The sequence below is a fragment of the Sycon ciliatum genome, chromosome 4, assembly GCF_964019385.1.
Source record: "Sycon ciliatum chromosome 4, ocSycCili1.1, whole genome shotgun sequence".
Taxonomy (NCBI): Eukaryota; Metazoa; Porifera; class Calcarea; order Leucosolenida; family Sycettidae; genus Sycon; species Sycon ciliatum.
The window spans coordinates 38,193,083-38,210,916 of NC_088646.1; the positions used below are offsets into that span (position 1 = coordinate 38,193,083).

At 46.3% G+C, this 17,834-nt stretch overlaps 1 long non-coding RNA gene across 1 annotated transcript; it reads right to left on the reverse strand.

The window, feature by feature from the left end:
• Nucleotides 1-476: 476 nt before the first annotated feature.
• LOC135816042 (uncharacterized) lies at nt 477-1,953 on the reverse strand. The gene is made up of 3 exons (XR_010553352.1): nt 1,634-1,953; nt 861-963; nt 477-623 (listed from the first exon to the last, which is right to left on the reverse strand). It is a non-coding gene; the product is annotated as an uncharacterized LOC135816042 (long non-coding RNA).
• Nucleotides 1,954-17,834: the final 15,881 nt, after the last annotated feature.

Sequence of the window (17,834 nt, forward strand, 5' to 3'; positions counted from 1 at the left end):
GAGTATGCAACTGTGGTTATGGGTCAGTGCGCGGCGCGCTGCCTTCATTACGTAACTTGCCTTCTTCACGCTCTGAAAGCATGCATTCAAACTCTCAATTTCTCGCACGAGCCCATCCGTTTTTGCTCGATTCGTTCCAGTACCTACACAATCTCTGAATTCTGGCGCGTGAACTCCAGTTCCGTACGAAAGTTCATTTCAAACTGGAGGGAAAGTGCGGTGTTTGATTTTCCGCAGTGCGCGGACTGCAGCTGAATGATGTAATGAAGGCAGCGCGCCGCGCATCTGGCCCATAGAAAAGAGATCACAGTTGCATACTCTTGTTTATGGACTCTTGGTAGCATGTATCTTCTAGCGATAAAATAATGACGGCTTAAATGATTGGCACATATGGATGCACGCATAGCTTTACAACAACCCCGACAAGAAGGCACTACAGGCTCCAATACACGTATAACTCAGGACTCACACTTGGGTTTGTTGCGGGTGTATCAGCTCGCTTCCCAACCTGTTGCTTTGGCGGCAGCCTGAAGTAGCCAAATATAAACTTACTCGCCAGTGCCCGGATCCGCGAATCACCGATAAAGAGAAGTTTAGAATTGCGGAAACAAGTCCTAGCTGTTCTGGAAGCGGACACGGGCAGAAAAAGACATGGGAAAGAATGACGGAGATTGGTACAAAGACAATGAAAGCAGAGCATAGGACAGCTACCCATACACATTCGTATTCTGCTATATGGCAGGAAATCCATGCGGTGAAAAAGAGCACTATCAACTAGGTGTATCTATGACCTCAGTGCGTACTATGTGAGTTCCACTGTAATCGTCCTACCCCTGGTTCTGAATGCCAAGATAACATACTGGCTGTCAAAATGCCTGGGTGTGCAGTCCAACTGGTCATGGCGTCCTTCTGTCCTGCTGCGAACTGTGTACCCATCAAGAATTTTGTCGCACTTGCTCTTGTCTGCATACAGGGAATGAAGGAAACACACGCGTAATATACCGGTGTAAACATAATCATCCCCATGTATAGGACCAATGATAGCGGCTTTGTCAGTCCACCACATTGTAGGCAGTGTGAGATGTTTCCCCCGACATGTTCCAGGTGCACAGTTGCCCTACAAACTTCACTCACTCATGTGACAAACACACACACATCTGCACTGACAGTAATACATGCAGTCTCAACCAGGCATGGTTGACATGGTAACTACACCGACTAGGCACATCCACAGTCATGAATTGGTTATATTATCCGAACACATTGACACCAATTTCTGCCTCGATATGTGAACACTTCCGATAACTGAACTCATCTGTTCAGTCCATACTCTTAAACTGACTAATGACGTAACTTGCAAGAATGCAAAGGTTAGAGATTTGCTCTTTGCGACCCCAGAAAAAAGACTCGCTTCACTCAAAACACACGCATACACATGATATACGCATGCACACAAGTAAACATGCACACACATACACACACACGCACACACGCACATACACACACACGTGCAAACACACATGCATTATGTACACGCCACACATACACACACGCACATACACACACGCACATGCGTGCACGCAAATACCGTCACATATATTCTCACAGCCTCGGTACAGGGGCGAATGCTTACCCCTGATCATGCTCTGCCACTGATGTCGCTGTGTGATGAGGTAAGCCATCACATAGACCATGGCCAGTGTTTTCATTAGCTGAAGGAACCTGGCTGGGTGCAGCGGGAACCTTTCACGACTGGGAACTGAAGAAACCATTTGCTTCACTGGACTAGCGCTCGGAGTGCTTAGCAGGGCTGGGAGGCCATGTTTGGCAGCTGTGTCACCATCCATCATTGCCATTGGCCTAGCCTAGACAATCCCACCACAAAGTTGACAGCTAACAACACCTCGTTTCCGTTATGATGGCTGTGCGGCCACAAACAGAGTAGGCGTAACAGGGTGAATAGAAGGGCACTGTAAATGAAACGATGGATGAGATCAAACGAGCTAGTGGCAGTAAAATGAACGAAATGATAATAATAATTATTATTATGCGGGCAACAGTATCAAATGAGACGACTTGATACTGTTGTTCGCATACATCGCACAAGCAGGAGATACCGATACTGCAGCTGTGGCCTAGTCGTCCTGCATAGTAGGCAGGTTTCATGGTTTCACGGCTTTGTGAATAAATCAGTTACCTGTTCACAAGTAGTAGGCATGCAGGTAGTCGTCAAGTATTACTATTAGTTCTTTGACGACTCCCCGGGCCGCTAGCATGGTTAGCAGGTAAGGAAGAAAGTAAAGTATTAGCTCACACATCCGCGTTACCACCTCTAGTACACAGCCTGCTTAGGAAGTCACTTATTACTAGTTTCGCTTGTGCCAAGCCACAACCATGTGCTAAGGCCGACAGTGATAATCTCTATGAGTGCTGGAAGATGCGGCGCTTAGCGGCGAGAGTGAGATGGTAGATCTACCGTACCGGTAAGTCTCACAATCAAGTGCCTGACCAGGTAATGCCTAATGGTTCAGGGGCAGTACTAGCCAGTTGCATCCATGTTGCCCTCACTCTGACTGAGTCTGAGTAGTGAGGTGGACAGGAAAAGAGAGTGTTTGACACATGCATCACCGCATTTGTTAGCAGCACAGACAGTTGCTGGGCACACTCCTGCATGCTGCCATCGCGGGTCTCAAACTCGGGACCTCGATCAGTCAAGGACTCCCATAATTCGCAGGAAAGGCCACAGCCGGTCAAATGCCTGAAATGGCAAGTAGGACTCATGGATCGCTGGATGAGTGGTTGATTTGAATCATAGTATTCTAAGTTTTTGTTTCTTTTCCAAGAACAAAATGTGTTATAACGAATCCGCACCATCGCCCTGCATGCATTCCCTTGATACACTTCGACCCACTGGATGGCAACAACGAGTTACGTACTCTGAAACGAGCTTCTACCATTGGTCACTTTGTAGCCAACTGGACAATGGTGACGACGAACATTTCTCATCACTGCTGATATGTACCATCACTTCTTCAGGCTTTGCAGACATCACAGCTTCATTTATATTGTTACTTTTTTATTCCACGATGGCGTGACGCCAATAACTGGCAATAAGGAAGATTGATAAGTGTTCTGATAATGAGAAGAAGGACACACTTTAGGCTCTTGAACACCTTGAAGGTTTTAACTGCACTAGCATACTTTCATGCCGTTATCATCAGGAGAAATACTGGCAAAATTAAATGAACTTGGACAATGGATTAAATGTAAAAAGGAAAGGGACCTAATTTGTATTTTGTATTGTATTGTAAAGGCGACGAGGAGACAATAACTTTAATAATGCGATTAATAGTATAAGTGAAGCGGACATTACAAAGCTCACACCGTCAGAACACTCTCACATCTTTTCTTCTAATTTCTTTCGTCTTCTCTCCCACTTTAGTTTTTTTTCACACCTCACCTTGTATACTTCCCACTATCCGATAACCTATAAGTAGTTTGTTTCTCCGTATAGCCTCTATTGTGAGACGATTTTCCCTGATGATAGTCTCAAGAAAATCGATTAGGAACAACCATTTTAGATACATGTATTCTCATTCATCATTTTGTAATGTCCGCTTCACTTATACTATTAATCGCATTAGTATTGTATTGTAGTTTATTATTTTACTTGGGCATTCCCAACAGACCCTAAGGTCTTCTTACAGGGTGCCCAAGATGAATGAAATTGTTAAGTTCCTGGCGAAATGAATTGGGGATATGATTTGTGCGAAGGGATTCGGGAAGCGCATTAAAGCGGTCAGCACCAAGGAATGAAATACTGTAGATCTGTATCCAGCTTGAGCTTGCACAATGGGTAAGGAAAAGGAATAATTGACTTGGCCGCGGGTTACTCTGTCTGTGTGAGCGCAGTCACGGCGAAGGGAGAACATGTCAGAGAGGAGTGAACTGCAGATATTGTGGATGCAACGGAACACGAAGAATATGGACTTAGTATGATATCTTTTGTCTAAGCTAATTATGTGGTATCGCTCAAGCAAGTATGATGTCCGCGTGAATGTGTCATGCTCAAATATGCATCTAAGTGCTCTCTTACTTATGCGCAGCAGCTGATCTCTCACATTGTCAGCGAGGCAGTGGACGTAGGCAGTGCTGGCGTACTCGAGCTTGCTCTGGACTACTGACAAGTAGAACTGCCTTCTGGCCTGGACAGCAAGGTTCCTCCTTCCACGTCGAAAAGCACCTAGTTTCTTTCCGATGTCTTCCCTGAGGGAGTTAACGTGGGCACTGAAACTTAAAGTTGAATCGAGAGTCAGTCCTAGATACTTAACTTCGTCAGACGGGGCAATTATGGATACAAGTTACAGTGTACTTGCAAGAGTAACTGTCCACCACTGTAACTAGACTATAATACAGTCAGAAAGTGCAACAACACGGCATGCACAACACTGACAAAGTACTGAGACATTCGACGACCTGACACCTACATAATAGCACCAACACATCTCCGAAGCGCTAACCAACTGCTACATTTATTATGACCAATACACTTGGACAGAAAGGTTCAAGTGTGAGTACGAGTAGACAAGTGTGAGTAGACAAGTGTGAGTAGACAATTGAAACATTCAGCGTGAAGTGTGGTGCGATTGATAAGTGCGATAAAGTGATACTAGGCGAAATAGCTAAATGGAAACTAACACGGGGAGGCAATGACCAGGCAGTGGATCATGAAAAACAAGCGGGGTCAATACTACAGCAGGGGTGATCGAGATAGCTTTAAAAATACACGTTAGAGAGTCTGATATATCAGAAACCAGGAACAGGTACTGCTAAAAAGAGGACTGGATGTATTGTTTGGGAAAGAAATTCTACGAGGTTGGGTTGTGATGTCAATAGGGAGTAAGTTGTAAAGGGTGAGCGTGCTGTTGATGGGGGGATCTGAGTGCATGTTTGTGTGTGCGAGTCCGATGGTGTAGGTCCTTGTCTCTTTTTATTTTCGGTATGAGGGCAACAGGCCAGGTTAGGTGAACAGAAATTTTCGGTACAGAGAAGCAGTTACCTATTGGATTATGTGTTAGTGTTGGTTCGGTGTATTGAAATTTTTGCAGGGTTACTGGCGACGGGAAAGTGCTGCCATTTGGCGGAAGGTGCGTCGCAACGCGCCTATCTTGCGTGACACCTTGCTGGTGAGATGGTCTAAATGTGGAACAAAGGAACAAATGAGAGCTTGTTATCGATAAGGATACCAAGGCAGCGAGTTACACTCACTTCCCGGTAGTGCCACCCAGCTCAACAAGAACTGATCTTTGTAGTTGCTGGCTTAGGCACCATTTGCACCTGATCCGAGAAAAGGTTTGACTGATCTCGCTGCAAGGTCTGGTTCGTGGCGTGTAGATCTACCTCGGCTACCATGCCGAGTAGGGCACTCTGAAGTTCTGCAAACTGATAGGATGAGGGATCCTTTCTCGCCTGAGGGGACGACGACCCACTGGATGGCAACGACGCACTCTCCAACGGCCTACTATGACTACTACTCACCTTGTCGAGCCCACTAGTGGATAATGGCGATGACGAACATTCCTGGTCAGTGGCTGGTTGTTCGGTTGGAGTCCGCGTCACTCGGCCACACACGCTAGCCTTCTCCTCTGTTGATGCTCCCTCATCACCAACAACAACCTTGTGGGAAAACTGTGCCCGGACCCTTCCGCGGCCGCGTCCTTTTGGCCGAAGACAACGACGACCCTGTTCCGCCGACTCGGATTCTCTACAGGACATAATAATTATGTTTCGCTGGATGATGGTTGCGACAATGTCCTAGTGTGCTGTTTCACATTGATAGTTATATGGCTACCGTGATATTTATTTATAATTATAATGGTGAAGTCACACAACCATGGATGGATGCTGTCTTTGACGAGTACGGTAGATCTACGAGATAATTATGTAACGTACGAGATCCGTACGGGATATCGCCAAATGCTGCCACTCAAGCCTCTTTTACGGGCAAAATAAAACTCATAATACTTATATGAGTCATGCTCAACTGAGGAAAACGTCATGAATGTGGAGAATTGTTGACTATCACAATCATGAAGGTGCCAAACAACATGTCCAAGGAAATTGCTAACCAGGCAAGCAGCACTACGATACCACCAGCGATGCGGAGTCGCCAAATCGCCAAATGTACGGTGTACGGTGCCAAAAGTACGGCGTAGCGGTACGGTACATTTACGAAAACGTGCGCCAGGCGCAGGCACGCCCAACGACACACACCTTTGACCTTTTGACCTTTTGACGCCCATCGTCAGAGCCTACAAAAAATGTAGGCAGAGCTAGAGCCTTAGAGGCGATGATGATAATTATAGCAATGCTACGGCGGAAGCCATAGCAACTTGTGTTGGGATTGCACCATTCACTGATTCAGCACCTGTCGTAGTCCATCATCTACACGTACATGTAGATCCGGAGTGCCACGGATAACATGTGGAATGCCATGAATGTTTTTCTCGCAGATATAGTAGTAGTAGTAGTAGTATTCTTTTATTTTCCATCGGAAGCCTCAACAGTGATGAACACAACTCTTAAGAGGGCCGATAACAGGGTAGAGGGGTGTGGGGTGAGGAAAAAAAATAAAATAATAATAATAGGAGATATTTAAACTAAACTAAACTGATACTTGGAACAATAAAGCAGCAGTAAGCAGTAAGCAGTAAACACAGGTATACAATACAAGCGATGCAGATGAATGAGGCCGTTTGCTGAAAAGAAGATCTAAATACTTCTGAAAAGACGCTGCGTCTTTAAGCATGGTCATAATGGGATAGTGCAAGAATTAAAGAGATGTTTTTAAAAACGAATTTAAACTAGGAACGCAGTAAACACAGTTATACAATACAGGCGGTGCAGATCAATGAGGGAGTTTGCTGAAAAGAAGATCAAAATACTTCTGAAAAGACGCTGCGTCTTTTAGCATGGTCTGAAGGTGCTTAGCAAATGTAGTGCGGTGCTGGGTGCGCCACTCCACAGGCAAAGAATTAAAGAACAGGGCAGCACGATTTGAAAAGGAATTGACACCGTCAGTCGTCCGGAATTTAGATATTGCAATAGCAGCATTAAAAGAGCTTCTTGTTGTCCTAGGGCCGGTTGAAACTTGAGGGAAAAGGTCCGTCAGATTTGGGAGAGGGAAAACGACATGATTAACATGGATAAATTTAGCAATGCTACGAATAAGGTAATGTTCAAACGGATCAATCGACAATCTAGCTAACAGCGGCATGACGTCCTCTTGTAGTTTCGAGCCACAAGCAGCGCGTACAGAACGACGATAAACGGACGAGAGTCGCTGTCGGTCCTTGGCGGATAGCTTCATTGCAAAGCAAGAGCAGCAGTATAATAAGTCAGGCAGGATAACCGAGAGGATAAACTGCCGTGTTGCCTTCAAACTTAGTTGCCGAAAACACCGTCGAAGAGCGCCAATTTTCGTGCAAGTCTTCCTAACGATAAAGTCTATGTGACCAGACCAAGAAACATCACTGTCTACAATGACTCCCAGGATTCTCGTGCTAGACACTTGAGTCAGAGGCTGTTGGTTAAAAACGATTGGAGTTGAGAGGGGTTGAGAAGACTTAGCAATCATCAAAGTTACAGTCTTTGTTGTATTAATGCGCAGCCCAAGCTCGTCTAGATCCACAGAAATTGCAGATAACGAATCAGTAACGGTAGCGACGGCCTCAGCTTGTGTACGTCTGCTGGCATACAACGTCATGTCGTCAGCGAACATCGGGAGCTTGCAAGAAAAGGCCTCTGCTGTCAATGGGAGCTTCCGTACATATATGTTAAATAGCACCGGACCCAGAATGGTGCCCTGTGGCACGCCACTAGTGATTGCCACCAACGGAGATGTTCCAGTGTGGGTAACCACCCGCTGTTGTCTGGCACAAAGGTATGATCGGAACCAGGCCAGGGCCACTCCCGAAATACCGACAGCTGCGAGAGCAAGAAGAAGCTGTTGATGCTTCACCATATCGAACGCTTTTTTCAAATCAATACAGACAACCGCCGTATGCAGTCCAGCGTCGCGCGAGACAAGCCAGTCGTTCGTAACCTTGGTGAGAAGCTGTCCGGTAGAACGGTGCTTCCGAAAGCCAAACTGGTCCACATGGAATGGGCAACGATCATTAAAAAAAAGATGTATACGAGAAAACACAAGCCCCTCCAGGAGCTTGGCTAGGATAGATGTTAAAGACACTGGGCGGTAGTTAGAAGGGCAGTCGCGGGGGCCTTGAGTTGACTTCAGAATTGGTGTAATGTTTGCAATTTTGAACAAGGATGGGAATTGACTAGACGAGAGGGAAGTGTTGAATAAGATAGCAAGTGATAGAGCAATTACGTCTTTTGATATTTTAAGTAGACACGGAAGAATGCCGTCCGGTCCAGGGGCTTTATTACTTTGGAGGTCACCGATCCGAAGCTTCACCTCTGCTACTGTAACGGCTGAAAACGTAGTAAGGTCGTCGGATTTAGCAGGTCCCATTGGGAGCTTGTAATTCGCTTCCTTATCTGTGACAATCGAGTGAAAATAGTCGTTCAATCGCTCAGGTGGGATGGTAACTGTTTGCTTCGGAGAGGAACGCTTTGTGATCATATTCAAGGCTTTCCAGAACTGCCGAGGCTCCCGTTCATACCGCTGGCACTGGTCTGAAAAGTAAAGATTCTGTAGGTGTCGATACAAGTTATTGCACTGGTTGCGCAGCCGCTTGAATTGTACAGATAGGCTCTCGTCTCGAAAGTTAGTAGCTTTTAGTTTCTTGAAGACCGATTTGCGCTTTCTAATCAAGGCAAGGAGTGGCGAGGTCATGAACGGGCAATTTTTCCGACGGGACTTCCTGTGTTTCCTGGTTACGTACGGTGCGATGATATCAAGCACAGCATTGACTTTCCCTGTCCACTCGTCCAACATCAGGTCTGGGGTACGGGATGTAAAGATATGAAGATCGGAGGACAGCAGCATATCGCAGAAACGCTGAGCGTTGAAGTTCCGGTAGTCTCTGCGTGTTTGATGGGTAGTAGTATTGCTCCGCGCATCCATGATGGGCACTGGGACGGAAGTAATGACGAGGCGATGGTCTGAAAACTCACAGTCCACGACAGAGGCTGACGGAACTCGATCAATGTTTGTGAGAATACAGTCAATGGATGTACGGGTAGAGCCTGTTATTCTTGTTGCTTCAGTTACTTTATTGGCCAGTCTGCACGGAAGTAGCAACGTGTCTTTGAGATGGTGGAACGCACTGGACGTCTGACGCAGAAAGTCCACATTTATGTCACCTAGCAACACAATATTCTCGCCGTCCAGCTGCTCCGTGGATGTAGCGAGCCGATTCCAAAACTCTACCGGCTCGGATGGGGGACGGTATATGCAACCAAACAAGGTACTATCTTTGCCTGTGCCAGCTCTAAGCCACATCAACTCTAGACTGGAGTGTGAGTGGTCCAAGATGTGCTTAGCCTTAACATGTTCCTTTACGAAGATGCAGATCCCGCCTCCTTTACGACATGGAGTGCAGGAGGATAGGCAAGTGCATCCATCAGCGCACGGCCTGTCTCGACGTAAGAGAATTGTGCCTGGTACAGAAACCTCAGTGTCCGAGATGCTTGAGTCGAGCCACGTTTCCGTAACCGCCAGCAGATCTAGGCAGTGCTCATCTATTAGCTTAGTTATAACATGGGTTTTATGTCGTAGGCTGCAAATGTTTATGTGGCCAACATTTAGTCGGTTGGATGGATGAATTGTAGAGTAGAATGCTGGGGTTGAGGGATTTGGAGACGAAGGGGTGAACACAGGAGCATGCGGGTTCAGGGGCTGTGAATACCGGTAGGTGGTGTGTGGCATTATGTGAGTGCTGGAGCTGTGCCGTCAGCACCAAAGCGCCATTCACGAACTGCAAAACCGAGCGAGTCCGGCCAAAATGCTTTGTCCTGTACGGTGGTGGCGTCCGACGCCAGCACTGTGACCCTGGCAAACCCTGTTCGGAAGCGCTCCGAGGTGTACACAACACTCTGCACGATGTGTACATCCTGTGCCTGACAATGCTCTGCAATTGATTTGGCATCACATTCGGGGTCCACGTTGCCAACGTAGAACACTTTGACTCTTGGCTTACCCGTTAGTGCACATCGGGTGGTGCTCTTTGGAAGCTTGGGTGCCAGCCAGCGAGACGATTCCTGTCGCCTGTACGGCTTGGGAGGCTGGCGTTGTGGCCTTTGGGCAGCTGGGGCAGCTGCAGGGGCAGTATTTTTGGGCTGCAATGCTGGTTGTTGGTGCAAAGTTTCTGCATACGTGGGTCGATGTTGTGGGGTGGAGGATACGGTTTTGGTAAAGCTTGGTTCAGTGGGGTCATTGTTCAAAGTTTGAATCACCGTATCGTACCTCTCAACTTTGGCATGCAGGTCGTTCCTAAGTTCCCGTACTTCCGTCTTCAGGCACAACACCTCTCTGGCAGAATCGTTGAATTTAGCTTCTATTTCTCTCATGGCGTGTAACTCAGTCTTCAACTCTCGGACGACATTAGTGAGTTCAGACAGAGCTGAGCACAGGCTGGCAACAACACCCTCATTAGCAGCCAGGGGGCTCGTGCTAGTAGGTTCACTTACTTCTTTGTCCTCATCCAGCGATGTTCTGAGCAGGGCAACAAGATCGGGTCTGGTGGCTTTTCGTGGGATTTCCAGTCCACGCTGCCTGATGAGGTCCCTCAGCTCCCCGTCGATCAGGACTGCAATGTCCACTTCAGCAGCGGGCTTATTAGCCATTTTATTACTAAATAAAGGACTTTTCCGGTGGCCTAAAGCCCAGGAAATTACAAAAAAGGCCGCTTTTCGGGAGCCAAAAAAGGTGCTGCCGCCCGTGACTGTAGTTCGTACCTTGTCTCAGGTCCTAGCCTCCCACTTTTTTCTTCTTCTTTTTTGACTGTTCTACTTCGCAAATCCAAACGAGAATTTCTTCCCAATGACAAGGTAGCGAATCAGAAGCCACTGTATCCACACGGCTGTCTCCGCATTCACTGACATCCTTGAAGGTGCCTTCGACCTATAATTATATTGGAAGATCCTCACCTTCTCGTCGAACATCACGCCACAAACCCTGCCCCTGGATGACTGCATCACACTGAAAGCAGCTATTAAAGTCAAGAGTGATCTCTACAGCATCTAAAGGAAATACCCTACAAATCTCAACAAATACAAACGCCAACGTAACTACTTCGAAGTACAAATATACGAGAGAGCTTGGAAGCTCAGGGCCCTACGCTATGCTTTTTTGCCTTGATGACCTCGACAAAAAAAAGCATAGGGATGTTATAAATTCTTTAAAAAAATCCTCTTTTTTTTAAGACATAACCTGGGATTCGAACCCGCACTATCGCGCGCCCTGCATGCATCCCCCGATACACTTCGCATACATACTTCCAAGTTGTTTCACATTGTGATCTTGCATTTGAAAGCCCTATTTGAATATGCATTGTGGCCAGCCATCTTTGATGGCACGGTACGGTAGGGGATAGGTACGGCACAGGCACGATCGAGGGTAATACGACACCGTCTCCCGTACCGTACCGTACCATCAAACACAGCTGGCCACATACAGCTGCCCGCAATATTCAAATAGGGCTTTCAAACGCAAGATAATAACGTGAAGCAACTTGGAAGAATGGGTATGAATGCGAAGTGTATGGGCAATGCATTTAGGGCGATATAATAGTGCGGGTTCGAATCCCAGGATATGCCTGAAAAAAATACAAGTAGGAGAATTGAAAAATTTATAACATCCTATGCTTTTTTGCCGTCAGATACGGATAGCGCCAGGCGTGACACAAACAAACAAACAAACACACACACAAATACCGAATTTAAGCTGTGTGGACCCTGGCTAGCGCCAGACGTTACTGAAGTAACGTCTTCTGCATAGCTACGGGAATAAATACCTTTCCAGATCCTGCCATCGCTGCTACATCTACATCCTCCGTGCCACGATATCTCCCACAAACCCTCGCCTCCCATCCCTCCCGGTGCTCATTCGTCAACTACGAACCCTGCCAGCGCCCGGGTCATACCTTCGAAGATGGTGGGCCCCAATGGTCGAACATGCACCTCTCAGGCATCCGTTGGTAACTTACTGAACCGCCACTTCGTCAGTGCTGGCGTACAGGTTGACCCTAATTCTCCCATTCCCACTATCTCCTCCCTACCTCCACCAGCAACTACATTGCACTTCCTGATCGTTACCTCATCGACTATTTACAAGTATATCACAAGGCTGCCTCTGAACAAATCCCCGGAGCTGATAGGATCACCAATGAGATTCCCAGGAAACTGAGGTAGTAGTAGTAGTATTTATTCCCGTAGCTATGCAGAAGACTTTACTTCAGTAACGTCTGGCGCTAGCCAGGGTCCACACAGCTTTATTGGTATTTGTTTGTGTGTTTGTGTCACGTCCGTATCTGACGGCAAAAAAGCATAGGATGTTATAAATTTTTCAATTCTCCTTTTTTTTCAGGCATATCCTGGGATTCGAACCCGCACTATCGCCCTACATGCATTCGCATTCATACCCATTCTTCCAAGTTGCTTTACGTTATCTTGCGTTTGAAAGCCCTATTTGAATATTGCGGGCAGCTGTATGTGGCCAGCTGTGTTTGATGGTACGGTACGGGAGACGGTGTCGTATTACCCTCGATCGTACCTGTCCCGTACCTATACCCTTCCGTACCGTGCCATCAAAGACGGCTGGCCACAATGCATATTCAAATAGGGCTTTCAAATGCAAGATCACAATGTGAAACAACTTGGAAGAATTAGTATGTATGCGAACTTCATGCGAAGTGTATCGGGGGATGCATGCAGGGCGCGCGATAGTGCGGGTTCGAATCCCAGGTTATGTCTTAAAAAAAAGGAATTTTTTACAGAATGTGTAAATAACCGACGAGGAGACAACAGTCGTAAAATAGCAATGAAAAATATCAATTGTGCACTCATAACCATGTATAAACAATTAAAATGAAACAATTCCAGAACGTTTTCGTGTGACCATCATCAGTGGAACATCGTCACATAGTAAGAATCACTAAAACAACCAGTTATATAGCTAGAGTAATATGAAAAGAAGCGTGAGAATGCAGCACAGCTAGCGGTTATGCATAACGCGTGTAGTGTGAACCTTTGCAGTGTATCTGAGAATGGTAGCAGTAGATGAATGTGGCAGCTGTGAGTGCGTGTGAACAAAAACTGGTGAGTGCGTATTATTTAAAAAGTGTGAGTGCTACAACATTTTCTTTTTGCTTGCATAGAACAGGGTCACGTGTGCGAATATATACAGCTTCCAACACCTGCAACTGCTTAAAGAAACGCGCGCGACAAATAACACTAAACCAGGAATCGTCAAACAACTTACGACAATCCGGACTGGACACCAAATGCTTGTAGATGGCAGACTTGCTCTTGTCGATGTCGAACCCCTCCTCGTCCGTATCACTCTCATCCTCCACTTCCTGTTCCTGCTCACCCTTGCTTTCCTCCTGACCATCCTGTTCATCCCCATCATCATCCTCCATCTCCATCTCCTCATGCCATCGCTTCTTTCCCCTTGACGTGTTCACTGCTGCGCCCGTACTTTCACCTGCCACTACTGGTTCCGCCTTCTCCATTTTTCTCAGTCGTGTCTCCGCTAGTCTCTGGCTTCTCCTCAGATTCGTTTTTTCTCCATTTTCATTTTGTTCTCCTGGTGATCTTTCCGTTACCGCCGTCGGGTTTGTTAACGAACGATCGTCCGGTGGTCTCCCATGCAGGACGCTTCAACACTTGTCCGAACGTATCAAACAACACGTCCCATTGTCCTTGTTGTCAAAAGCGGCCAGGGCAGGCAGGCCAAAGCGTGGGAGGCCACGAAAACACCCGTTGCCTACTACTACGCCTGTCAGTATTACAACACAACCAGAAACGGATACAACACCGGACTCAACAGTAGCGCAACACACGAATCTGGTGTCACTCTTGACGACAACAACACGGCATGGGAGACCACCGGACGATCGTTCGTTAACAAACCCGACGGCGGTAACGGAAAGATCACCAGGAGAACAAAATGAAAATGGAGAAAAAACGAATCTGAGGAGAAGCCAGAGACTAGCGGAGACACGACTGAGAAAAATGGAGAAGGCGGAACCAGTAGTGGCAGGTGAAAGTACGGGCGCAGCAGTGAACACGTCAAGGGGAAAGAAGCGATGGCATGAGGAGATGGAGATGGAGGATGATGATGGGGATGAACAGGATGGTCAGGAGGAAAGCAAGGGTGAGCAGGAACAGGAAGTGGAGGATGAGAGTGATACGGACGAGGAGGGGTTCGACATCGACAAGAGCAAGTCTGCCATCTACAAGCATTTGGTGTCCAGTCCGGATTGTCGTAAGTTGTTTGACGATTCCTGGTTTAGTGTTATTTGTCGCGCGCGTTTCTTTAAGCAGTTGCAGGTGTTGGAAGCTGTATATATTCGCACACGTGACCCTGTTCTATGCAAGCAAAAAGAAAATGTTGTAGCACTCACACTTTTTAAATAATACGCACTCACCAGTTTTTGTTCACACGCACTCACAGCTGCCACATTCATCTACTGCTACCATTCTCAGATACACTGCAAAGGTTCACACTAGTAGACACTACACGCGTTATGCATAACCGCTAGCTGTGCTGCATTCTCACGCTTCTTTTCATATTACTCTAGCTATATAACTGGTTGTTTTAGTGATTCTTACTATGTGACGATGTTCCACTGATGATGGTCACACGAAAACGTTCTGGAATTGTTTCATTTTAATTGTTTATACATGGTTATGAGTGCAGAATGTGTAAAATTAATGATTTACCCTCTACAGACTAGACCCAGGTGTCTCGCTATTTGCTGATGATACAACCCTACTGTCAGCATCCTCGTCCTCAGCGGCTCTTGTACCTCGAGTGTCGGCTCAGATACGCAGTGTCCTACGCTGGATGCAAACATGGCGACTTAGACCCAACCTGACTAAAACCGAAATAATGTTCCTTCCCCCAATCGCATCCATGTCACTTTTACACCATCCTGATTTCCCAGAACCCATAAAGGTTGTTTCCAACCATAAACACCTGGGAATAATGCTTGATGATCGTCTCTCTTGGTCTTTCCATATTGATGCTCTTTGCAGCCGTTCAAGCTCTGCCCTAGGTGTTATACGTCCCCATTGTTTCCATCTTCCTTTCAAAATTTAATGTAAAATTTTGTTTTACAAACTGTACATCCTGCCTCTTTTCATGTACGCTGCTGTTAGCTGGTGTGGCTTGTCCTCGGTTCTTGCTGAGCGTCTCGAAATCCACCATAGAAAACTTCTTCGTATCCTGTTTAGTCTACCCCCTCTCTACTCTTCTGCTTCCCTGTATGTCCTTGCAAATGCTTGCCCACTGTCGACCCACCGTCAAAAATTAAATTGCACTTTTGCTCACAAATTTAAACTAGCTCTACATCCTCCTCATCTAAACGTGTATAACTGGTTCCGAATCACAGATGGCTCCCAGACAAGATGCTCTGTTGCCCTCCCCTTGGCTAAAACGTCCTCCCTTGTACGCTCTCCACTCTTTGTTGCTTACTCTGCTTGGCGTGCGCTGCCCGCTACTACGCGCAATGCCAGTACCCTGGACGCATTTAAATTTGCTCACTAGATTCACCATCACCTGTCCCGCCCATGCTTCTCCGTCTTGACCATTACTTTTCTTCTTTTCTTCTTTTATTCACCATGGTTGGTTAACACCCACATCTCCCGTACTGGCTGATTTTCTTCTCATGCCATGAGGTGTTGTCTATAATAATAATAATAATCCCTATGCTTTTTTTGTCTAGGTCATCAAGGCAAAAAAGCATAGCGTAGGGCCCTGAGCTTCCAAGCTCTCTCGTTTAACATCGAACAACTCAACAGTGTTGACACCCAAATTCAAAGAGCGCCGATCAGGCAAAAAGGAAAAAGAAAAGTTAAAAGATGAGGCTATAGACAATGTGAAGACCCAGTAAAGGTAAAGAAAGATAATGAAGAACATACATGGAGTGTGACTTGCACCAAGGAAAAAGAGGCACTCAATTGTCCGCCCACTCTCCATTCTTTTTAACCTTTCCCTCTCCTCCGGCACATTCCCATCACGATGTAAGTCAGCCACTGTCATTCCAGTGTAAGAATAAAGGTGACAAGAACAACCCGTTTTATTTCCGACCAATCTCCCTCCTGTCCTGTGTCTCAAAAACTGCTAGAGAGAATAGCGTTTGACCGCTTGTATAATTACCATCTCTCTCCTCTTCTTCACCCCTTACAATCTGGCTTCCGTCGTAAGGACAACACATCCCTGCATAATTCAAGACCCACCACAAAGTGTCTGCTCCCTCTACATAAAGTTGTCATTTCATTCTTCTTGCAGGAGATCCCCTCGACAGGCCCAAAGCCTTTGGGAAATCCTTAAATATAATAAAATACAAAAATACAAAGTGGTCAAAGACCGAAATCCAAAATCTCCCTGCTTCCAAGCAGGACTTGAACTTGGTACCCTCTGTTTCTAAATCATGGTCTTAGACCATCCCACTATGCCTGCCGATTACAGTCATGGTGTAGAAGGTTCGACGTGCTTCTCGTGTGCTCCAGAAAGCCGTCGCGAGTCAATCAAGTGTCAGCAAGACGGGAGGAAGTACAAGCCACCTTCGCAACATCTCACGCCTGGTTCGCTTTCTAAAGATATAGATGCTGAACGCATCGATAGGTTGTACTTGTACAACTGAAAAGGCGTTGGGAAGAACCAGCTACAAAAATAGAACAGGGCCCACTGGCCCCAGTAGCTGTACTTCTACCGAACTAACACAAAATAACAGTGCAGATACACATAGAACACTGTAGAGGATTCTATGTGTATCTATTGTATCTGTGTAGAGTATTGGTTTAGGTTTCAGTGGCACTTTCCATACATTGATTAATGATGGTATTTTTGGTATTTTTTCCCGTACAATTCGTACAAGAAGCTTGCTGCTTTCTTTCATAGAATACTGATCACTGAGCTTGAGCCGTTTTTAACCGCACTAGCGCACGTGGGAGGATAAGGAATGGTACTGCATTGCAAGCCGGTAGACCAGGGTCAGGGAGTCGCATGAGCTCCAGGCGCGTACGCAGGGTCACCTCTAGGGGGGTTTCCAACCGAATCGCAAACAATGACTCGTTTTAACCCTTTGTATTTTGTATACTTTGTATTTCTAAAGAGCACTAGGACAGAGGCAATATGCTTTGGTTCTGCAAGAGTGCTCAATGCCTGATTCAGGCAGAGCGGCGTACACAAAGGACGTTGTCTGATGATTGGTTCAGCCATGAAACTCTGAGTCACAACGGAATAAAATTTGCCAAGGTTTTCATTGTGTGCCTTTGTGTAAAGAGCACTAGGAAATTTTCAAAATTATGCATTTGTTCGTGTTCTTTGGAACTTAACTTCAGTTCTACTCACTCAATCTTCATTATCTTGGGCTTCCTGGAAGTGGAAAGGTACCAGGGAGAGAATGAGGTCGACCATGATAGCCAGGACACAGTACAGCCATGTACATATACGCGGCTGAACTCACGAACGATTTATCTCAAGAGACATTGCTCGCAGCGCGTCGCAAATTATTTCAACCGACAGCTGAGAGTTTTCTATTCGACCTGGATATTTGGATCGTTGGATTTGAGCGAGATTTGACTGAGTTACGATCTGTTGAAGTTTTGCATTCTTGCAGGTCGATCGTGCGCCCTACCAA